The sequence below is a fragment of the Siphateles boraxobius genome, unplaced genomic scaffold (assembly GCF_051911475.1).
Source record: "Siphateles boraxobius isolate OS27281-9 unplaced genomic scaffold, OSU_SipBor_1 31, whole genome shotgun sequence".
NCBI lineage: Eukaryota > Metazoa > Chordata > Actinopteri > Cypriniformes > Leuciscidae > Siphateles > Siphateles boraxobius.
Window position 1 is genome coordinate 8,002,475 of NW_027508931.1, and position 12,558 is coordinate 8,015,032.

The window sequence follows — 12,558 nt, forward strand, 5'->3', positions numbered from 1 at the left end:
TAACACCTTAACATTTCACACTCGAACAGAAAAGCGGGAGTTCATGAGAAGAAACTGTCGTACTGGTTTGACAGCACATCTTCTGCAAACAAACAGTAAACATGCAGGCAGGAAGCTGTGGAAAGCTCCACATAATTCCAAACACTTCAAGTTCTACACACTCCCAACCTTTCCATGTTTTTTTATTTATTATTTGGCTAATTCCATTGAACATTTGTCTATAAATAGGAATGTAGTACTCTGATAAAATACATAATTCTTTAATTCATTCCACGGATCTAAATTCAGATTGCAGATTCAATGTGGGCCTACATATCGGCTATTACATTAGTTGTCATTAAGTTTTGGAAAATTACAACATGGAATGTAACTCGAATAAATACGAGCAGCTTCTGAGATATATTCTTTTGGTGCAAGCTTCAGCAGTTTGAAACCTTTCCATAATGAATGGTACTTCAACATCTGTGATCTCTCGCACATTTATACGCCAAGGGACAGAGGACGGATTTCTCTTGAAGCGCTGGTTGAGGACCAACCTCCATGGTTCAAATCAAACATTTTAAGGAGGGAGGGGGGAAAAAAAGTGCAAAACTGGCCTGAAGTCAGCAGCTTGCGCCAACAGAGCAGAGGAAAAGGGTGGACTCCAAGTGTGAATGGAATACAAACTGGGCTTCAATAAGGCCTGTAACCCAAAACTCTCAGACAGATGCTAAGCACTTCAATGGACTTTCATTAGAAGGAAAATAGACACATTATAATCCGACAGCAATTTCACAAACTATAGGTGATAGGTGGAATAAAAGCTTATTTTGCAGAGTCAACGAGAGGACAACTGCAAAAATATTGGAAACTGATCTTAAGAGAAAGACTGGCTCACTACTACTATCCCAATAGCACTTATTAAACCAAAACAAAGGTGAAAAGTAGTGACTCACATGAACGTTCACATCACCCACAGGATGAAGGTTCGTTTCATGTTACTTGATAAAGTTTCAACATACTTCTGAAGTCCACATTAAATGATTCATTTATTTCATTCAACTGACTCATTAAGATTGCTTAAATCATGCAATGATAAAACTCGAAATATATAAATATAATAGAATGTTTCACAAACCTGATATAAAAACTAGAATTATAAAAAAAAGAATTAGCCTATGTGTGTTTAAAAGGTCATATTATAAAAATCTTTTGGTAAAAAAAAAAAAAAAGACAGACTAATACTATGAAAACAAAGATATTTTGAGAACTCTGCTTCAGTCCAAAAATACACTTACTGAAACTGAGCTGCAAATATGGCTCAAGCTGAATTTCCACAGCTTTCTAATGTCAGTCAAATAGGTGAATTCACCAGTTAACCTATTAAAATACTATAGTACTAAAAAAAAACACAAAAACTAAAATCAACAGAAAATCATCACAAAATTATAATGTACAATATGAAAAAATGACATTTTTAAATGTAATAATTACATTAACCTTGTTGTAAATTATTGGTGTTTTAAAGATTCATTTTAAAGATTAACAAAGGTAATTACTTTAGATTTAGATTAATCTAAATCTAAAAAAAAGGTAATGGACTGGAGCATACACAATTAGACATCCAACATCAATTGTGGTGTCAATATTAAATTTGGTAGAAAAAACAAACTTTATACATACAAAATTTATAACATTATCCCGTTTGCTGACTCAACAAATCCAGCAAATCAAAATAATTTCCTTCAGACAAGAGTCCCACAGCAAAAGTAGTGGCAAAGGAACCAACGATTACAGCCAAAACCAACAGAACGATGACTGTATCACTGGGTCCTGAAGGAAATCACCATTGTGTCTCTCTGGACTCTTCCAAATAAACAGCTTGTGTGGAGACGGTCGCTTAGGAGGTGTAGATGAGGCGGCAGTGAGAGGAAGGAAGAATCCTTTGCCAGTCATTTTGAAGTGAAATGTGGGCAGAGCGTGGCGGCACCCTGGTACTGTAACATCTTATCAGTGTAAAACACACAGACAAGCTAGACTGGCCGATCAGTCAGAGTTTTTCACCTCTTCTGCTTTTAAGATAAGGGCCAAACAGGGTCTTGTGGGAACTTTAAAAACAGAAGTCAGCATTTAAAAGTTAGTTTACCCAAAACTGAACCTTATGTCATTGTTTTCGCACCCTAATGTCATTTCAAACCCATATGATCTTCTTTCTTCCATGGAACACAAAAGCAGTCATTCAGAAAAATGTTCTTTGTCAGTATTTGCAGGGCAGAAAAGAGCAAGCTGGGCACATATAACTCTTTCTGTGTACCATGTAAGTAAAAGTCATGGGGTTTGAACGACATGAGAGAGTAAATTATGTCAATTTAAATGGGTGAACTATCCCTTTAAAGACAAAAAGGAAACTTTTAAAGGAAACAAAAGGCCAAGTGAACTTGGTAACTGAGGTGGTAGCTATTTAATCTAATTAGGGAACAATATGAAAAATTGTATATTATCATTTTCGTATAATCTGCAGTTTGTGCACCCAGGAGAATAGAAAATCTAACATTGACATATTTTAGTATTTTAGTAGCTCAGGCATAACTAGGCCCTAACTATAATAGCAAACATTGGTCCTGACTCTTCAAATGTTTTTATTTTTTGTGCAAGGCACTACAATACTTACTAACAGAAAGGGTTTAACATACTATGACAGAACTATGGTTTATCTGCACTTAGGCAAAACAACAAATTATTATTATTATTAAAAGTATTTCATGCATTACAAAGAAATGCATCTCTATTCAACCTTTAGTGCATGAGGAAGGTATATAGACTTAAACTCACATGTTTTTCAAATACATACTAAAATGCAATGACATTTGTCAACCTCAAAAAAAAGAAAAGAAAAAAAAAGTGCATCCTTAACAAAAAATAAAGTGCATCCTTAAAAGAGCATAGGCCTAGTTGAGATTTCTCTGAAATTATATAGTTTAACATTAAATAAATAATAATAATAAACTTACAATGATTTCCAATTTGCACTACTCAACATCGAAAACCCGAATCCTCTACCACGGAAAAAGGTTGGTCATCAAGGACTATAAATTCCATTACTTTATTGTTTATCGCTTCAGCCTTTTCACTGTCTCTGGAAAACATTTTACAATTTTCAAATACCTGCTGAATGGGGACATCGACGCTCCGTGTGTTAGGCTAGTAGCTGCTACTTCATATTCTTTTAATACAGCTTTGCCGCGATGATGACCTTTCAAGTGAGATATAAGATTTGTTGTGTTAAAACTTGATGCCTTTTTTCCTCCTCTAAGAATCCTTACTAAACATGTTCACAGATGACGACGTAATGAGCGCGAGTCGCGGTTTTAAACACAGTTTAAAACACAGTTTTAAAGGGGTGGTAAAACACATTTTTTCAAAGGCTTGATTGTGTTTGTGGGGTGCACTGTAACATGTGTTCCTGCTTCGTTTTTAAAAAAATTGCATTATTTTTCAATATTTTACCTTTATTCTACACTGCTCTGCCCCTCCTTGTAAAAACGGTCTGATGGTTTCCGGGTTCTATGAAGCCAGTCACCTCAAAAATAAGCAAAGGGCTCAGATTGGTTAGCTGGCCCAGTGTGTTGTGATTCGCTAACCGTCTAGTGCAAGTTTTCCGGAAACGTCACGCCCCTTGCCTTTACCGGTAGTTTGTGCTTTGGTGTATTATAAACAATGGCGTCAGTCGGACCCAGAGAATGCTAGTGAAGATGATCGATCAGAACCTGTTCAAGAACGTCTGTTAAACAACGTTTCAGAAAGGTTTGCTTTTTGTTGTTGTTTCTGTCTCATTCGTTTTAGATACGCTGTAATTAAATTGTATTAATTATTCTAGTATTACAAAAAATAAGCTGAATATTCATAAACAAGAATTTCATATAATTTGTTAGAACGATTATACTAACGTTACAGTCCTCAAAGGGATTTTTTTTTTTAGTAAAGACTGCGGATCTATTAGGGCTGGGTATTGTTAGGAATTTCACAATTCGATTCGATTTCGATTCTTGAGGCTTCGATTCGATTTCGATTCGATATTGATTTATTAGCTTCGATATCGATTCAATAATTAGTAAATACACAAGTAATTAAGTACCTGAGTATATTTTTAAATAATGTGTGCAGTATTACCAATGTTCAAGAACAAATTGACCCCAGCATGTTTCCTGTCATGGTTTATTTAGCAGAACAAACTGTACAATATTGTACATGTGTTGAGTACAAACCACAACTGTAACAAACAGGTGCTTTATTAACACCTCTAAAGTGCATGTAACTGTAATAGAAAGTATATTTCTTTCTTCCTATACATTCAAGTTATAAAAGAAATGTAAACAGAAACCCAAAATGTGTATACTCGTGAGAAACACGCGCGCACATTTGCACACACGCGCAAGGACTCTTCCTCTCTGTTGTGCGCGCGCTACACCGTTTGGAGCTCGCAAGCTTTATAGATTTTAACTAATTTGCGTACATCAGGGAGCCGCTATCAATATGCGGGAGACTCCCGGTCCGGAGACTTATTGTTGTTCTTATTATCATTTAGGGGGGCTTAGGAACATTTTCGGGTAGCTTCAGCCCCCTAAAATAGGCCTAACGACGTCCCTGGTTGGTGGTGCAGGCTTGAACGGAGTGCAGCTACTGTCCGTCGTCTTGCTGTTTTGGTAAAGCGTGTCTTGTACAATGCTGAACGCTCTCACTAGAGTGTTGCCCAGAGCGCCGCCACTGGCCGGTGGGCTGAATCGATTCACAGGATTTGATGAATCGATATTGAATTGAGAAACAAATAATTGCAATGCATTGATGAATCAATATTTTTACCCAGCCCTAGGTAGGATCTATAGTGATCGTTACTGACTGTATGGCACCATAACTTTTGTATTTTAAGAACGATTGTAGCCAAATATCTGTCGCCAGAACTATTAACCCAAAACGAACACTAAAAATTGGCTTTAACGTTACTACAGTAAGTTGGCCAAATCAAACACAGAACCATGTTTAGCATGCCTGTAGATAAACAATACATAAAAGCTCTAATCAAAGAATAATTAACACTAATTCCAAATTCGCTGTTGAGATTTAAAAAAGTTTGTAACATTAGGTTTAAATGAGCATTTAACAAGCTGGTTTGCAGAGCCAAACAGCGTTGTCATTTGTTTACCTCCTTGCTGCAACGTACAATTAACAATACGAACTATTGCAGGATAACACACTGACGAAAAATAAATCATACTTACAGGTTGTGTGACCCGTAAAAACAACAGATTCTGTTCTTCAAGTTGGAACTGCTCCATCTTTCAGGACAAGCCGTTGTGTGAATCCTGCATTGAACTCGCGAAGATTGTGGAAGCTTTCCTCCGTGTGCAGCACAGAGAGCGAGATTTGGGTAATAATTATGAGGGAACTTGTTAAAAATAAATTTTAACCATTGATCCCTAACTCCGGGGGAGTTAGGAAGGCTGAACAAAGTAAACCTGCAATCCAGATAAAAATAACAGCGTTTCGATGGCATTGCGGCAACAGCCTACAACCACAACAACTCTTCTCCAAAGCAAAAATGGCATCGACCTTATTTAGTATTCTCGGAGGAGGGGTTTATGTAAATATTGGGTTACTGACGTCAGCAACACTGGAGGAATGTCGTGTAGTCCCTACCGGCCATTTGCTGTAGTCCTCAGAAATTGATTTCTTTAAAAGCAAATATCTCCCTTTGCTTTGAACTTTGAGCGCTGTAACTTTGCAGATGTTGTTTATGCTCAAACAGCAACATTACACACTAGCTAAAGTTAGAAAAGTGAAATCGTGTTTTACCATCCCTTTAAAGCTGCAGTCATTTGCACTCGGAAAGCGAATGATTAGTTATCAGATTTAATTTATCGGAGCAATAAAAATTACCTAATTTTCACCCTTATCGCCCAATAATATATCTGTCCCATAAATATTGTGCATCCCTAAATCTCATGTTACTATATGGGAAACACCTGAGATCTAAAGTGTGTATAGTAAAAAGCATAGAGAGCTAATTGATTAATTATGTGTGTAACGGGTTTAAATGGAATGCCCTATAAGCCAAGCCTGATCCCACCAGACTCTCGTACATTTCATTTAATTTGTACATAGAGTCTGGCCCCGCGCATTGACAAGCGTTAACTTCCTTGTGGGCGGGTACTCTATTGAAGTCTAAAACTATTGGATCTAGCCAGAGTCACTCTGGATCTGCCATAACCAATGGCGAACTTTGGTCGTGACTCGTGACGTAAGCTTAGCGTTCGCCTTAGCCAACTCATTCACCACTAACAGAGCGAGCTGGAAAATCAAACTTTTCCCGAACCCCGTGGGGGGGTTCTTGCTCTGGCTTTAAAGTCGTCATGAAATCAAATTTTAAATCAAATCAGCGTTGCCACAAGGGACCGAATGGCTTCACTCGCATCTTTCTCCAATGCCATTACTGAACTACAACTCTAAATAACGCACGACATCAACGTCATCATTCTCAGCCATTCCCTCTGTTCGCTGATTGGCCCGGTAAAAAATTGAGCGGAAGTACGTAAGAGGGCGGAGCCAAGCTACTATAAGCCCTAGATCCCTTGGAATCTGATATGGAGCTGATTTATTTATTTATTTATTTTATTATTATTTATAAATATGTTTGCGCACAATTCTATAAGCCTGTATGTATGCTTGGGCTATTCAAAAATTAAATAGAAACAAATATAAAATATTATTAATATAGGCTATTTATTAAAGGGGTTATGTGTAGTTTTAGCGGCCTCTAGCGGTGATGTTTCAGATTGCAACCAATTTTTACAAGAGCGCTCTTGCGCGTGCTCGAACTCAACAGCGTGCTCGAACTCTAGAGCGAGCAATCATGGTACCGGCCACACTGAGACTTTCAACACACCGGAGAAAGCATCACAATAGGTATGAAAGCCAACTCCGGGTCTGTTTTTATACCTAAATATATACCTATACCTAAAACAAAGCGGAGGTCTCTCCATAATTCAAACGCTCTGCGGATGTTGATCCGCGTTTTCGTCCGAAGTTGATCCGATTCACGTTTGGCCTGAAGAGCTTCAGCAGATAAAACTTTTTTTTGTTTTTTATATTTATGTGGAGTTTGTGTTGGAGTCTGTGTTGAGCTGGAGGCAGGTCGTTTTTTGCTGTTATCAGACTCCATGTAGTTAGCTGCAATGCCGTCGCATAGACTTTATATAAAAAGGATAGAGGCTCGGGAGCACGCATGCACGTCACATCCGATGGATTTCGCGGTAAATCCGACCCGGAGCCTTCACATAGAAATAGGAATACTGGCCTTCAGAGGTAATACAGCAAACCCGACAAGTGGATCATTGTAATGTGTGATTACAACCACTTCACACACAGCCAATAAAAAAGGATTAATTTTAGAATAAAAACTACATATAGCACCTTTAAATTTAAAATATTGAAAAATACATAAATAACAACAATACAATAAACTATAACTGTGTTAAAAATGGGGAAGTACTTGGGGAATTTCAGAGTGTAGCCTGTCTAAAAGTGGAGTTAAATGCAGCCTGAGGTTGTAGGGGATGTTCTACCCAAGGCGTCAAACTAACGTCATCATAGAACATTTTTAGATATCGATTAAAGATTAAGAAGAAATTATTAAGGGTTTTTTTTTGTGGGAATTAACTTGCACGGATGAATTGTTCACCACAAGACACGAGGCAATTTTGATTTCATGTCGGCTTTAATGCAGTACAGCACAGTAGGATGATGTCTTAGAAAACACTCTTGCACAGATAAAAAGAGTTAAGGTTCAAGTAGTGAGTAATTTCCACACAACCCAGCAAACAGCAAAAATAGGGATTCTTTCCAAACAGGTTTCCCTAACACTCCCCCTTGTCTGGTCACTTGATTGTAGCAAAGAAACGTTAAAGAAAAAAGAGAGGTTCCTTAAAAGCCAAAAAAGACTTTTCTGACACTGATTGATCACCTTCTTCGGTTCAGGGGTCTTTTGAAAAACATAATCGAACATTCCTCATTCCTAAACAAACATCCTTTTCACATTAATCTCATAAAATCACAAAGACATTTCAGTATAGGAACTACATAATTTTATTATCTAGTTTTTGACCATAACCACAATGTTAGGTTAGAATATCTGTCATAAAGCAAAAATCTGCCATGTTTCCCATGATTCCTGCAGTATACAAGCAAACCATTTCAAACTGAACTTAAACAGTCACTGAAAAACACGCCGGACTAACGTCTCTGGCATCTTTTGTGACTCATTAGATTCCAGAGATGTTCAAAAATCAACAGACGCATTGGCAGTGAGCTAGGAAGTGCAACAAAGTTCTCCTGATTTAAAACAAGCTTAATTAAATAAACTCCTGCAGAGCAGCTTCAGCGGCTGTTCTTTCCATTAGAGGTCCAAGAGTGTCCCTGCCAATCTAAAGACAACAACTTACATCTTGCCATTACACTTGCATTCATATACAATTTTCAATACATCAGGACGTGTGCTACGTGATCAAATTTTACATGATGAGTTTAAAAGCATGAGTGCATTGTGTACATCCATAAAAACATTTGCCAAACGACACATTTTGCACTTAGCTAGATATTCTTATCTCTGATAGCACAGATACAAAAAATAAAAATCACAAGGAAGGAAGATAAGCCTGAACAGTTTAGTGATTATTCTACTTTCCGAAACAAATCTGTATAACCATTCCAAATTCATAACTTTGAAAAGGTCTTTTAAAGGAGAAAATAAAATATGCACACATTTAGAGATTTTTTTGGAAAGATATGAATATGATTCAGATAGGCTATATAAATAAATATGTAAATAAAATAATTAATAAGTAAAATAAATAAATTAAAATAAATTCACTTTTTATGAACAATTTACATGATTAGAAAACACTTGTAAGACTGGAAAAACTTGAACTTTAAGAGAGGGCCACTCTCTGAGAAAACAAAGGAAATTAACATTTGAACTCCCCCTCATGCACTATTGAGACGAAGGTCTCACCTCCCTCATCCTAATCTACATTTCTCTCCCCCATTCTTCATCCTGGCAGAGATCTCCCAAACTCACACAAGAATCTAAATGGTTTAATGTGAATGATTATCATCTAGTTTTATACATATTTGGCATTATTTTAAATGTCTCGGTACGTCTGGTACAAATGTCTCATTCTCAAAGAAGTAAACCCAAAAGGTAATAAAGTTCTTAGGAAGTTTAGAAATATCTTCCACACTGGAGGGTGTGTCTTTGAGTTAACACCTTCGACCATTTGACTGAATGCTAATTTTCCATGGTGACTTACAGGTAAATTTCCACTGTGAATGATGTTTAAATTTGAAATGAGGTCTGGGTATATAATGAAACGCAGCGAGAGCTCAGGGCCTTTTCTATATTTGAGATCGGCCCGTGAGGCTGAGAGTTGCGAGACTCTCAGCCTCACGCATTTCTTGTCGGGTAAACTTTTTCCTCTTTGTTCTAGAGCATTTGATGTTTTGCATTGATTATCCTTGAATTGATTATGATATTATAATGATACATTTACCTGATATATTAAATTGTGATATTTGATTATTCTAATTGACATTATTTTCATTCAAGAGTTTAAAAGAATAGTAAAACATTCGCTCACATTTAATGATTCACAGATATCATTAAAACCTTTTCATTTATGGAGTCAGATGAAATAACGAGAAAGTACATATGAGAAAATGTATTGCATTTAACCAAAAATACTTTGCTGTGAGAAAAGACAGTAACACGCAAAGAGCTTCACCGCTAATTCGAATACCGCCATTGGATCGAGTTAGACGGCCTTACACACTAAATTCTAACACATTAACAGAGATGAACAGAACATGCTCTCTCATTCACAAGTGTGCTTCCCTAGAAGTAAACTGCTTCCTTTAATTCCACTTCAGTGATATTTCCGTTACAACTTCTTGCAAAGCCAGAGCAGAATTTGAAAATCAAAAATGTTGGCAATAAATACCTGCAGCACCAAGACCTAAACAATACTGCCAAAAGTTGCAGACATCTCCTTTTATGGCCAACCCAGTGCCCACAGCATGATCTTTGTATTAAACTTTGTATTAAATACATCACACCGGAGCTCCAAAAAATAGATAAATGTTCCTTAACTTTCGTTTAACTGGTCACAGTTGAGTAGATCTACCCCACAATCTTCATTTCTGGTTCCCAATTTTTTTTAAAACAGCCTCTCACACACTGATGGTTGCTGTTAGAAAGTCAAACATCTAATCTAAGCCTGGCATACTTGCCAAAATAATCAGCTGGGTTTGAGCGGAGTCAGCAAAAGAGTCTTTGTCTCTCTGGTTTCACACTGACCTGACTATGAACAAAGACACAAGGACGATTTAAGGTACAAAAAGGATTCATAATATCTGTTACTTTATAACCTTCTCAATAACATTGACAACTAAATTGTAATATTAAAATATGACAATCTATGTTGAAATACTAAACTTACCCATAAACCTTTACTAATTGCATGTAAACAGCATACATGCAATGCATCAGCTAAACATCAAGATCAAATCAATAATAACCATTAGTGCCACATAACAAAGGTCTTCATGGGGTGGAAAAAAGGCTTTTGCCCAAAATAGAAATGTGGGTCAGCAAGACAGAGGTCAGATTAAAGAGTCTCAGTCAAAGCAAAGTTGTACATTTATCTTATGAGTGGTCATGGGCAAACATCACAGCATTATGAGATTATAAGAAGCAACGGTGATGACGCAACAACCTTCACTAAGGGGTTAGTTCAGTGTGGCCATACATATTCCTCCCTAAAAGACCAGAGGACTGCTGCATGGAATGCAGCAGTCTAAATAAGCACATCCATAATTCATTAATATCATATTTCACATTTGCATGAGAAGTGTGTTGTTTTTGTAAATCTTTTGGTAACACTAACAAACATTATACAGATGAGTTATTGTAGATCCAAATAGTTAGTCCCACGTGTCATTTTAAGTACACTGACTAATGAGTTATTTAATACTGTGAATTCAAGCTGTGAAACACAAAAGAGGTAAGGCATTTTGACAGACTCAAGTCACCATTCGCATCCACTGTAAGAAAAAAAAGCAATTCATGGGAATGGTGACTCAGCCTGTCATTCAGCGTAATCCTCTTTTTGTGTTTCAGAAACAAATAAATATAAGTTTTCAACAACATGGAGGTGAGTGGACAATTTTTATTTATGGGTGAACTGTTCCTTCAATATGTTATAATAAAATGTACACAAACAGGCGTTCGTTTGGTTCGCTGGAATGCCCTACACGATCGGGCAGCTTCGAATTTTGTTATGAAACGAAACGCAAATCAATCGTTGAAACTTAGCCTAAATAATAAATGACCACAGGCTTTTCATATTATTCTAATGTTGGTCACTGTGTCAAAAGATTGAAATATGTATCTCCGTAAAAGAGTTTGATCCATTACACGATCTGAACGATTCGCTCAGGAGTCGGACTGAATTGGACCGAGCCGTTCTCCAGTTAACAACTCACTGATTCAATTAACCGAGAACCGAGGAACATATATTTTTAAACATGTCTGATACGCAATGAGCCAACAACTGATAACTGACTTGATACTAGCATGGAGTGAATCGAGGATTTGACAGATGGGACGAAATGTAAGTTACTTTAACACCAGAATCGCAGAAATATTGCAAATAAAACGTTCTGGGAACGGGTTCATGAGAACAGAGAGCTGAATAACTTACATGAGTAGCCTACCTTACATGAATTAGAATTGTGTCATGCAAATTACTATGTAATTATGAGTGAACCATGAATGAATGACCTGCACCAAACTGAACTGGGTCACATGATTAAAAACTAACTTATGAATAAAGCCTAATCGACATAAAAACAATAAACATAAATTATTAAACGTTTAAAAGAATAATAACATTCTTTGAAAAGAACTGTTCAAAAGAACCGGTTCGGTGAAAAGAATCGGACTTTCCACCAACAGACAGTCAGCAAACTATCCGTTTCTAAACAACAATCACCGCAGTCGATGCTTACCTTTATTTCATGGATCCTTAGACTAAACAATGACACGCGTTTGCCTGTGAAATTCTCCAGAACTAATTTCAAAACGATGACATACTTTTATTCCACGTGTCCACCTTGAAATCGTTTCCAAAATCCCACACCAGCATAAAACATTTTCACCGAAATCCGCAGGTACTAACGTTAGTTCAGTCCGCCTGGCTGCGTGTGTCCGTTCATACTGCAGCACAAGAAAGGCGCTAATGCCAGAGAAAAGGAGGATCCCACACCATTGAGCAGAAGGGGGGAGGAAAACAGATCCTACGTGATTTTTTTTTTCTAACGAATAAACAGGCACGTTCGAGATGATTATAGTCCGCAAGTCAATAAAGTATAACTCTGCGTTTACGTTGGATTTATTCCGCTGTATTTTCTTAACCGAACGGCGGTTAAGCAAGAACACTACTTGGCTCCACTCCCCCTACTTTTGGCAGC

General features: G+C 37.1%; 1 protein-coding gene across 4 annotated transcripts in view; it reads right to left on the reverse strand.

Moving 5' to 3' along the window:
- Positions 1 to 12,558, reverse strand: part of mical3a (microtubule associated monooxygenase, calponin and LIM domain containing 3a) — an 85,807-nt gene extending 73,249 nt beyond the window's left edge. For 3 of the 4 annotated variants that reach the window (XM_077193611.1, XM_077193610.1, XM_077193608.1), the window contains exon 1: positions 12,097 to 12,558. The gene's annotated coding sequence lies outside the window, so the exon portion shown is untranslated. The remainder of the gene's footprint in view (positions 1 to 12,096) is intronic. The other variant, XM_077193607.1, reaches the window with a different exon arrangement.